Genomic DNA, 11,454 nt, shown 5'->3' with positions numbered 1-11,454 from the left:
AGAGAAATCATAAAATTCTTAGAAAATGATAAAAATGAAAATGCAACATACTAAAATTTATGGGTACAGCAAAAACAAAGATCAGGGTGAAAACTATAGCTGTAAATGTGTACGTTAGAAAAAAGAAAGATCTCAAATCCAAAACCTAATTTCAGATCTTGAGGAACTAGAATAAGAAGACCAACTAAATCTGAAGTTAGCAAAAGTAAGCAAATAATAAGTATTAAAGCAGACATGAATGAAATATAGAGCAGAAAACCAATCAAGAGAATCAACAAAATCAAAAGTTGTTCTATGGAAAAATAAAATTTATAAACATTTGAGGAAAGACACACAAAAGACAAAATTGGAAATGAAACAGGATGTATTTCTACTGATCTTGTAGAAGTTAGGATTACAAAAGACAGCTATTGTATTATTAGTCAGCCAAGGGGTGCTGGTGCAAAAAGCAGAAATGGGTTGGTTTTTATAAAGGGCATTTATTTGGGATAGGAGCTTACAGATACCAGGCCATAAAGCATAAGTTACTTCCCTCACCAAGTTTATTTTCACATGTTGGAGCAGGATGGCTGCTGACATTTGCGAGGGTTCAGGCTTCTCAGATCCTCCCTTCCAGGGTCTTGCTTCTTCCTGGGCTCAGGGTTCCTCTCTTCCTGGGGCTTGCTTCTGTTTCCTCTGTGTGCTTACTTCCCAGGGCTCCACCTTAAGGCTTCAGCATCAAACTCCAGCATCAAAACTCCAACATAAAAAACCCTCAGTTCTGTCCTTTGCCATGCCTTTTATTTGTGAAGCCCACCCACCAAGAGATGGGGACTGAATGCACTAGTGATATGGCCCAATCAAAGCCAATCATACCCAGGTACAGACCAGATTACAAACATAATCCAATATCTATTTTTGGAATTCATAACCATATCAAACTGCTACACTCCACCCTCTGAATTCCAAAAAAAAACTTTACAATATTCAAAAAAACCTTAAATCAGTAACTATGCAAGTACTAAATCATATCACAATCAATGTAAAGAAATATAGTTTGTCTTGGGGCCAAGTCCTGTCTACTACAGACTTCTGAAACTTACAAAACAATTCATCTTCTTCCAATACACAAATGTACAAAGGATAAACATTTTCATCACAATATGGAGAAATTGGGAGGGAAACATGAGTCATGAGTCCTCTACAGTTCAGTAAACCTACAAGGCATCCTCCATTCCATTTCAGACTGAGAGTCATTCTTAAGATGATGGTTTCTTCTTCTTAGGGCCATATGGGAACCCACCCTGTCCACCTGCTTGTCCAATGACTATTTTCTTGGTTCCACCTCATCAAGGATCTGGGTGTCAACCAAGCTCCAGACCTCTCCCTCCAAGAGTGTTGGGTGGTTGCCACACCTCATCCAATCTTTAGGTTAGAGTCTTAATCCCTCTAGTACAGTGATGTGAAGACAACATTCCCTCTAACCTTTGGCATACAGGCTCAACCCTCGCAGAGCAATGAGTTGACCACCTGACCTTCCCTAACCTTTGGGGGACAGGTCCAACCCTCTCAGACCTGTGAGGTGCTGATCTTAACCACCATAATCCTTGGGGAATGTGCTCCATCCTCTCTGTACCCTGAGGCAGCAAAACTCTCCCAGAACACTGGGTGGGAACATCTATCCTCTTCAGCTGCTGGGGCTAACTCACCCTCTCTGTACACATGGGTGGGGTTCCTCTCTTGGCCCAAGGTGATGTCCTAATTCTAGATCTCAGCTTCCATGATGTTCCTCTTAAAGCTGTTTCTCCTTCAATCTCTCCTTTCCATGTCCTTTTGATTCCAGACTGACAGTGGTTTTGTTCATACAGCTCTCCCAAAAACCTTGTTGGTTTAGCATGCAGGAAGCAGGGGTCAAAGCCATTAGACACTAAGACTTTCTACAAGTCTTTCAAGATAACAGCAACTTCAATCCTGATTTACAAGTCCCAGGTTTAGTTAAGTCCTCCAATGGGGCACTTTCATCTGGGAGCTTGATTTCCAGAGACTTGGAATTTCCAGAATCAGTTTCTGTTTTCTTTGTACCTAACAGTTCAGTCCTCAGCATATCTCTCTCATCTAGCATTTTGCTGTAAGCTGCAAGCATAAGCCAAGGTGCATTCTCCTGGTTTACTTTGGACGTTTCTTCAGCTAAATACCCAGGCTCACCATTTTCAAATTATGCCTTCCTTAAAACACCAGGAGTTAATCTTGCTAAATTCTCTGCAACTTTAAAACATGAATCGCCTTTCCCCCAGTTTCCAATAATAGTTTCATCATTTACTGTTGCTGCCTCCCTTCACCCCTCCTCCTAGCCTTTGTTATCTCCCTTTTCCAGCCGTTGCTATCCTTCACCGCCTACCTCATAGCTGCCTGCACAGTTCCGCCTATCCACTACCGCCCCGTAGTTTACCCGCCCCAATCCCTACCCCTCCCTTGACCCGACCTTATATAATCCAGTGTATTTCCGCAATAAATTGGACTAGCTCATTCTCATAGGCTGTCTCTGTGGTTTTTACCGCGCGTCCCCCATGCCTGGAGAACCTAGGCCTACGCGCTGGCCTAGGGGCTCACCGCCGAGCCGTGGAAGCCCGCCCGGTCCTCGTGGGTTGCTAACTTAGAATAGCAGCCCACAGCAGGGGTTGCTAACTTACAATAGCAACTCTCAGCAGGGGGCTCGTCTGGGATCCTTTCCTTCCACTGCCCTCCGGCCCCTCTCTGCTGCTGCTGCTGCTGTCTACTGGCGACCATTTCAGCTCTCCAGGTAGGGACCCCATTGCCGTCTTTTCTTCTCCCACTATGGGCACCTCTCTCTCCTCACACCATACCCCTCAGGTTCGGCTTTTAGCCACCCTGCTTGATACCAATGGAGTCCGCGTTTCCCTAAAACAGCTCCAAAAATATTGGGACCTGCTACTCCCTTTTAATCCGTGGCTCACCACCTGCCAGCTCTGGAGCCCAGACACATACTCTCGACTCATAGATCGAGTCACCTCCGCCATAGAGCATGAAAAGCGGTCTTTTCTGCACGGCCTGCTGCCTGCGCTAGTAGCCATACGCGCCTGTCTCCTCGGTGCACTGTCAGAAGCCATCCGAGACAAATCGGTCAAGCAACCCAATGACTATGAGCCCGATGATCCTGGCGACCCAAATTCTCTGTCTGACCAGCTCGCTGCCGCTCTCGAGCGCGAACCTCCCCGCCCGCACTCCCCATGGCCCGCAGAAGCCGCTTCAGTAGCTCCTCAAAATAACGTACTTTCTCCTTCTTCTTCCACCTCTGCCCAAAATGGCGCACTTCCGGCTTCTTCTTCACCTATGTCCGAGCCCGCCGGCGGGAACAAAGGCGCTTCCTCTCACCTTTACCCGCCCCTCCCTGTCTCGTCATCTTCCGGCCCTGCCCCCAGAAATGACGTGACTTCGCCGCCATCTTGGCCGGCCCCCGGGAATGACGTGACTTCGCCGCCATCTTGGCCGGCCCCCGGAAATGACATGACTTCGCCGCCATCTTGGCCGGCCCCCGGAAATGACGTGACTTCGCCGCCATCTTGGCCGGCTCCCGGAAATGACGTGACTTCGCCGCCATCTTGGCCGGCGCCCAAAAATGACGTAACTACACCGCCATCTTGGCAGGCGCCTAGAAGTGACGTCGCCACTCCGCCATCTTGTCCAGCGCCCAAAAATATCCCGCCGCCAGTTTGTTGCCGCCTTGACGCTGCTAAGCCATCATTCTCTCATCTGTTTCCCGCTACCGTTCATCCCTCGCCACCACCGTATGGCAGCAGCTCCCCACCTGCCTCTAGCGAAGCACATTCTCCCGCCCCCCAGCTATACCCGCTCAACCCGCTGCCCACACAGCAACGCCCTCAGACTTGGCTTCCCTTCACAGCCGAAGAAGTTAAAACTCTTCACAAAGCTGTTAAAGAAGATGGCATAGGTAGCCCATATGTCCAACAATTAATAGAAGAGTTAGGGGTTCAACTTGCTCTTCCTTATGACTGGATTTCTCTAGCCCATTCCATCCTTCCACCAGGCCAGTTCCTTGAATGGCGTGCTTACTATCAAGTAGCTGTTGATAAGCAAGTGGTAGAAAATGTCCAGGCAGGTATCCAAGATCCAGCTGACGCCTACACAGGAATTAACAACTATGCTGACCCTCTTTCTTATATAAACATAGATCCAGGGTTTTGGCACCGAGTAAAAGCTCTTGTCCAGCGATCGTTCTCTTTAGTTTCTACCAAGCAGTCCACCAAATTTACGCAAATGCTTCAAGACTCGCAAGAAACCTTTCCAGCATTTGTCGCACGCGTTTTAGAAGCATGCCAGCGGAAAATTACTAACGAAGATGCTCAGTTTGTGTTAGCAAAAGAACTCATTCTCGATGGGTGCCTTGCACCCTTCTGGGCCGTTATTCTTCCTATCCGTGATAAGCCAATACATGAATGGGTATTGGCTTGTCGAGATATTGACCCACAGACTAAAGCACCTACTGCTGCCTTCGCTTCCGCCATGGCTGTCTCATCTGCCTCCACTTCTGCCTGCTTTCGATGCGGTCAGCCCGGTCATTTTGTCCACGAGTGCCCTCAACAGGCAGCTCCCCGCCCTGCCGTAGCACTGCACAGACCAAGAGGCCCCCCCACACCATGCCCGCGCTGTGGCAAGGGGTATCACTGGGCCCGCGATTGCCGCTCATCGCAACGTATCTCCCAGCCTTTAAACTTCCAGCGGGGCAGGCCTCAGCCCCTCCCCCAAGAGGCCCTCCAGAGAGCTCCAAAACCTTAATGTGGACAATGCCTATCAAACGTCACCAAAAACCTTCCTTAGAGCTTAAAATAAACGGACAATGGCTTGAAGGGCTCTTAGACTCTGGTGCTGAAATCTCTTGTATTCCCTTTGAAATCGCCGCCTTCAATCATTGGCCCCTCGAAACCGGCCCTCAAGTCATCGGCGCCACGGGAGCTGCTACCTCCTGGAAAACCTCCCAGCCTCTGCATTGGAGCGACCAAGAAGGTCATGAAGGCCAGATTCGTCCACTCGTCCTTTCTTCAGTCCAAACCATCCTGTGGGGAAGAGATGTACTCAGCCAGCTAAAAGCTCGAATCACCACAGAAGCCTTCATAGCTGCGCCGCCCCCCCCCCCCCCTTATAGGGGCCACTGCTCCCATCTCAAGACCTGACCCTATCCCTCTGGAATGGGACACAGAGGAGCCCATCTGGGTCGAGCAGTGGCCCTTGCCAACTCATAAACTGCAAGCTCTCTCTGCCCTCGTCGAAGAACAGCTACAAGCAGGGCATATTGAGCCGTCTACCAGTCCCTACAATTCGCCAGTCTTCGTCATCAATAAAAAGAACACGAGCAAGTTCCGCCTCCTTCATGACCTTCGAGAAATTAACAAACATATTAAGCCAATGGGATCACCTCAGCCTGGTTGCCCGCATCCCACTGCAGTCCCTCAGTATTTTCATGCAGCCACCATCGATATCAAAGACTGCTTTTTCTCTATCCCTCTTCACCCGCAAGACTGTCCACGATTTGCATTTACAGTCCCACGCACCAACAATCAGGGCGCAGCGCTTCGATTCCAATGGCGAGTACTACCACAAGGCATGCGGAACAGTCCAACTATATGTCAGCTCTATGTCAATCATGCCATTGAGCCACTACGCTCTAAGTTCCATCCAGAGCACACATACATCATCCACTATATGGATGACCTTCTTTTAGCAGCAAGTTCTAACACACTTCTCAATGATCTACTCTCTGCAGTTACGACGAACCTCTCAAGTCTTGGATTAATAGTGCAACCTGACAAAGTCAACCCCCAGCCACCTTTCCAGTTCTTAGGCTTTCATTTTCATCAATATATTTGGCCCACCAGCCCGCAAATCCATGTTTCTGATCACATGACGCTGACTGAGCTCCAACGGCTTTGCGGACAAATCAATTGGCTTCGATCAGCGCTCCCTATCACAACAGCGCAAATGCAGCCTCTCTTCGAGCTCCTGCAAACCAAGTGCAGCCCATCCGCTGCAGTTGCTCGTCCCATCACCATCACCCCAGCTGCCAAAGAAGCCATCCAACAAGTAAATGCTGCACTCCAGCAATGCCGCCTAGAGCGATTCTCTCCCGATCTCCCAATCCTTGCCTTAGTTTTGCCAACACCAGTCACCCCAACGGGTCTCCTATGGCAAGATGGTCCTCTTCTTTTTCTGCACACGTCAAAAAGTAAACTCCCAAAAATCTGCCCTTTCACAAGGGCTTGGATCACATTAGCCACGGACTTAGTACTTCTCTCCATACAGACTTACGGCGTCCCGCCACATACCATTGTTTGGCCTTTCGATGCAAAAGAAGTTACCTCTCTCATCATGAATAATGTTCAAATGCAAAGCCTAATAGAATTCTTTCGTGGCTCCTTTGACAATCACTATCCGCATCATCCACTACTACAAGGGGTATCTCAATTAGCATTTTCCAACCCGTTCCGTCCGCTGCCCGCAAGAAAGCCAATCCCCTTTGCCATCACTGCTTTCACCGATGCTTCAAAAAAGGCATTCGCTGCTGTCATATATACGCCAAGAGAACCTGAGCCACGACAGTTAGTGTTTGCTAATGACTTTTCTGTCCAAACAGGTGAACTTTTAGCTGTTGCCGCAGTCCTCAATCTCTACCCAGACCAGCCTCTTAACATCTTCACAGACAGCTTGTACACTTTACAAGTGTGTCGCAGCCTCCCGCTCGCTACTTTCCTACCCAGTGACTTAACTATTGACCAAGCACTCGCTTTTGTACAGCGACTGCTTGAAGAAAGGCAACAACCCTGGTTCATTGCTCATATCAGAAGTCACTCTGGCCTGCCAGGACCGCTAGCTCAAGGAAATGCCCTCGCCGACGCTTTAGCATCCGGCCGCCATGTATGCCCAGTTGCCATTCAAGAAAACCTCACTGACAAAACAAGACTGGGAGACTTTGTCAACCAAGCTAAGCTCCTACACTCTCAGTTCCACTTCTCAGCGCGATCCATTCAAAAGTTCTTCCCAGACCTCCCCATTGAAACATGTAAACATCTTGTGCGTTCCTGCCAAACATGTGCACCTTTGCTGCCTCTTGGACCCTTGCAGCCTCGCGGAGCTAATCCCCGTGGCCTACGGCCTAACTCCCGCTGGCAACTTGACGTCACACACGTTAGCACCTTTGGACGCCTTAAGTATCTTCATGTTGCAGTTGATACTTTCTCGCACCTGTGCTACGCCGTGCCCCTCACAGGAGAGAGCACTAAACATTGCACCAAAGCACTCCGACAAGCCATTCTATTCATGGGAATTCCCTGGGATCTCAAAACCGACAATGGACCAGCCTATCGCAGTGCCACCTTTGCCAGCTTCGTACAAATGTACCACATCACACACCATTTTGGCATCCCCTACAATCCACAAGGGCAAGGAATTGTTGAGCGCACTCACCAACAGCTCAAGCTACTCATTCAAAAAGAAAGAGCTTCCTCCCCCCATAAAGCCCCTGCTGACGTCATCACTGCCTGCCTTATTCATCACAATCTCCTGACCTTCGATGACAAGGGACTTTCCCCAACCCACAAACATTGGGGACCCATGTGGCAACCTTCGCAAGTTCCCCTTGTTCATTGGAAAGACCCCGCCACAAACCTTTGGCAAGATCCAGCTCCCTTGCTAGCACAGGGGAGAGGTTTTGCTTGTATCTTCCCAGACTCTGAGCCACAACCACTCTGGGTTCCTGGGCGCTATATCAGGCCTGCCACCGTCCCCAAGGTTCCCCTTAATGATAAGTACCCTATGCCCTCCGTGAGAGACAACATTGACAGCGGAGGCCCAGATGTCGCCCCATTCGCTCAAATTCAGCACCAACCAGCCCCTCCCTGAAATGCTTATATTTAAATAAGTGCTCTCTCCGAGTTTCTTTCTGCTGATTGCCCCTCCTCTATGAGGGCTCTCTTCTCCTTCTTTTGTCATTACAGATCTCTCAAAGGACCCAACTCTGCATACTCTACAAGAAGAGCCTTTGCTGCCTCCGCAACCCGCCGTTGACAAGTGCCTGACCTTCACCAAAACGTGCCTTATAGTTCATCAAAAAAGAACTCTCAGTGCAGATGCTCCTCAAGCTCCCCTCGCACCCACTCTTACTCTGCTTCTTTCTTGTAATTTTCATTTTCTTAACAATCTTTTCAGCTGTCTGTCTCGCAGCCACAGCCCCGACAGATTGGAACCTTCGCCAACGCCTTCTCCTCGCTGTCGCCTGGCTGCTTCTAATTGGCATCTTCACCTCCCTTGTGGTCCTCCTCCCATGACTACTATGCGCCCCCAAGTACATTCATCTGAGCCTGCTACTCCAACACCGTCGCCCATGGGGACCACACCAGCTCTCTCTCGCCGCGAACGACATCGACAACGCTTCTTTGCACCGCCTAAGCCGTCTTTCTCTTGAAGATGATGACCCCATCGAACGCCAAGTTCTCCAACTCCTCCGACAAGCCCGCTCTGTTCATACCCCTGCCTCCTGCTCCCCCACCCTCCCCCGCCTCATTCATCTCCTCATTCTCATGTTGTCTCTAGCCTCTTCTGCCCAAAGCTCCTGCTGGTTATGTCTTTCCCCCAACCTCCCCCTTTATAATCCACTTGCTATTCCCTGCACCCTGGCCTTCTTCGCCCTCTCGGCCGCTGCCAATCAGAATCACCGACCTTTCAACTGGACTCTCACTCAGTTTGACAAACTCATCTCCTTCAACGTAACTGTAGGTGCCCCCTCCTTTACCCTGCCCTTTTGTCAGCTCGCCGGCTTCCAGCCCAAGTATCAAAAAGCAAACCAGCACTCCTTTGTCAACTGCGAAAAACGTGGCCCCACTCGTGAAGAGACTATAGTCTTATCCGCCACTGGTTTCTATATCTGCCCAGCTTCCGCCATTGGCTGCCAAGACCCAACAAATTTCTTCTGCCCCTCCTGGGGCTGTGAAACTATAGCCTATGGCTGGCGAAATCCTCCTAGTCGAGACTCTCATCTCTCTCTCTTAAGCACCACCCCCCTGCGAACCAACCTGGCCGCCAGCATCACGTTTTCGATCAAAAATCCCAATGATGACCAGTGGTTGACTGGCCGCACGTGGGGAGCTCGCCTATATGCACACGGCTACCACCACGGCAGCCTCTTCACCATACAAAAGCGCCATGCAACCACTGCAACACGTCCCTCTGCTATAGGCCCAAATCGAGTTCTCAACCTTCCTAAGGCACTGCCTCCTCCTCCTTCTCTACCTCTGCTCTGCTCCACCTCGTCCACTCCCTCACCTGGTACCCCCCTTACCACTGCCTCCCTCAGCTCCCATGCTCCTAAGCCTCACTTGCCCCCTACTCAGTACTCCAGTCCCCTCTTCAAACTAATCAATGCCTCATACACCTCCCTAAACACATCTTACCCCAACCTCACTCGAAGCTGTTGGCTCTGCCTCTCCCCCTCCCTTCCTCTCTATGAACCTGTCGCCACCAACCTCTCCTTCAGCAAATCCTCCGAACATAATCCCGCCGGATGCAATTGGAACGCCTCTTCTGTCCCCCTAAACTTTCAGTCTGTTTCCTCCACAGGACACTGTGTTCACTCTCGTCGGGGCCCTCACCCCTCCCTTAGTGTTTGCTCTAATTACTCCTCTCCCGACACTACTACCAGATTCTTAATTCCTCATAACACCTCTCAATGGCTTTGTACCTCCACTGGACTAACCCCCTGCCTCAACGTCGCCACCCTCGATGCTAATAATGAAACTTGTGTGCTTATCTTTCTCGCCCCTCGAGTCCTCTACCACTCTGACACTGACTTTTTCCGCCGTTTGCTGCGCAAACAAACCTCTCTCCACCTACTAAAAAGAGAACCAATCACAGCAGCCCTAACTGTTGCTTCCCTTCTGGGTCTCGCAGGGGCAGGCACCGGCATCGCTGCCCTCACCACACAGTCTTCTGCCCTCTCCTCTCTCAGACAGGCCGTAGATGAAGACATAACCTATCTTTGCGAAGCTGTCAAATATCTAAAAGACTCTCTTAACTCTCTCCGAAGTAGTCCTGCAAAACCGTCGTGGCCTCGACCTCCTCCTTCTCAAAGAAGGTCTTTGCGCTGCTCTTGGAGAAGAATGCTGCATATACGCCAACTCCACCAGCCTAGTCGAAGACAATCTGAAAAAGGTCGAAGAAGGACTAGAAAAGCGCCGCAAAGAACGAGAAAACGCAAACTATTCTTCTAATCTTTTTCATGCCCTCCTCCCCTACCTCCTTCCATTTCTAGGTCCGCTCATTGTCGTCATTTTAATTCTCACTGTAGGCCCCTGGGGCATCAAGAGAGTGTTCAGCATTGCCAAAGATCAAGCCAAGACTGTATCCCATGCAGTATTCAGCTCTTTCGTGCAAATCCATTACCAACGTCTTGCTACCTCTAATTCCACTCCTCAATCTCGACCACGTCCTCACCCCCCTTCCCACTGTACATCCCGCCTGTGAAGCTGCTTGCTGTGAAGCTCTCTGACTTTAGCCGTCGGTACGGGTTCGCTTCCCTCGGCGTAAAGGGCTTGGGTGCACCCTCCGCCCCCCTTTATTGCTATACGTCTGAGAATTCTTTGCAGTTAAGCTAGCCACAGCGCTATCCACCCCAAAAAAGCGTGCGCAACATCATGTTAGATATTTCATCTAGCACCGGCACGCACCAACCCTAAGGGCTATGCATACATTCTGGCCAAATGATATGTCATTTGCCCATCGCCAGTCAATCCTGCCCCCTTTTTCTCTCACCCTCCATAGCCCATCCCTCTACTCTCTCACACCCTTTTTTTATAAAACAAAAGGAGCAATTGTTGCTGCCTCCCTTCACCCCTCCTCCCAGCCTTTGTTATCTCCCTTTTCCAGCCGTTGCTATCCTTCACCGCCTACCTCATAGCTGCCTGCACAGTTCCGCCTATCCACTACCGCCCCGTAGTTTACCCGCCCCAATCCCTACCCCTCCCTTGACCCGACCTTATATAATCCAGTGTATTTCCGCAATAAATTGGACTAGCTCATTCTCATAGGCTGTCTCCGTGGTTTTTACCGCCCGTCCCCCACGCCTGGAGAACCTAGGCCTACGCGCTGGCCTAGGGGCTCACCGCTGAGCTGTGGAAGCCCGCCCGGTCCTCGTGGGTTGCTAACTTAGAATAGCAGCCCACAGCAGGGGTTGCTAACTTACAATAGCAACTCTCAGCAATTTACTTCTAAGGCATCATAAAGTCTCTCTAGCATCCACATTGCTTTCAACAGTCTCTTCAAAGCATTGTAGGTCTTTTTTTCCAAGCATCTCACAATTCCTCCAAAAAATACCCCTTACTCATTTATAAAACCATTCCAGCATTTAAGTAATTGCAAAAGCATTTCCCCACTCCTCGGTACCAAATTCTG

The 11,454-nt window shown here is 49.9% G+C and overlaps 1 long non-coding RNA gene across 1 annotated transcript; it reads left to right on the top strand.

Annotated features, from left to right (window-relative positions):
- Positions 1–1,059: 1,059 nt before the first annotated feature.
- Positions 1,060–11,087, top strand: LOC139439244 (uncharacterized). Its single transcript, XR_011649100.1, has 2 exons — positions 1,060–2,779; positions 8,007–11,087. It is a non-coding gene; the product is annotated as an uncharacterized lncRNA (long non-coding RNA).
- Positions 11,088–11,454: the final 367 nt, after the last annotated feature.

This window comes from Dasypus novemcinctus, chromosome 6 (genome assembly GCF_030445035.2).
Source record: "Dasypus novemcinctus isolate mDasNov1 chromosome 6, mDasNov1.1.hap2, whole genome shotgun sequence".
NCBI lineage: Eukaryota > Metazoa > Chordata > Mammalia > Cingulata > Dasypodidae > Dasypus > Dasypus novemcinctus.
The sequence above is the reverse complement of the archived record's forward strand: the minus strand, read 5'-3'. Positions and strand labels throughout refer to the sequence as shown.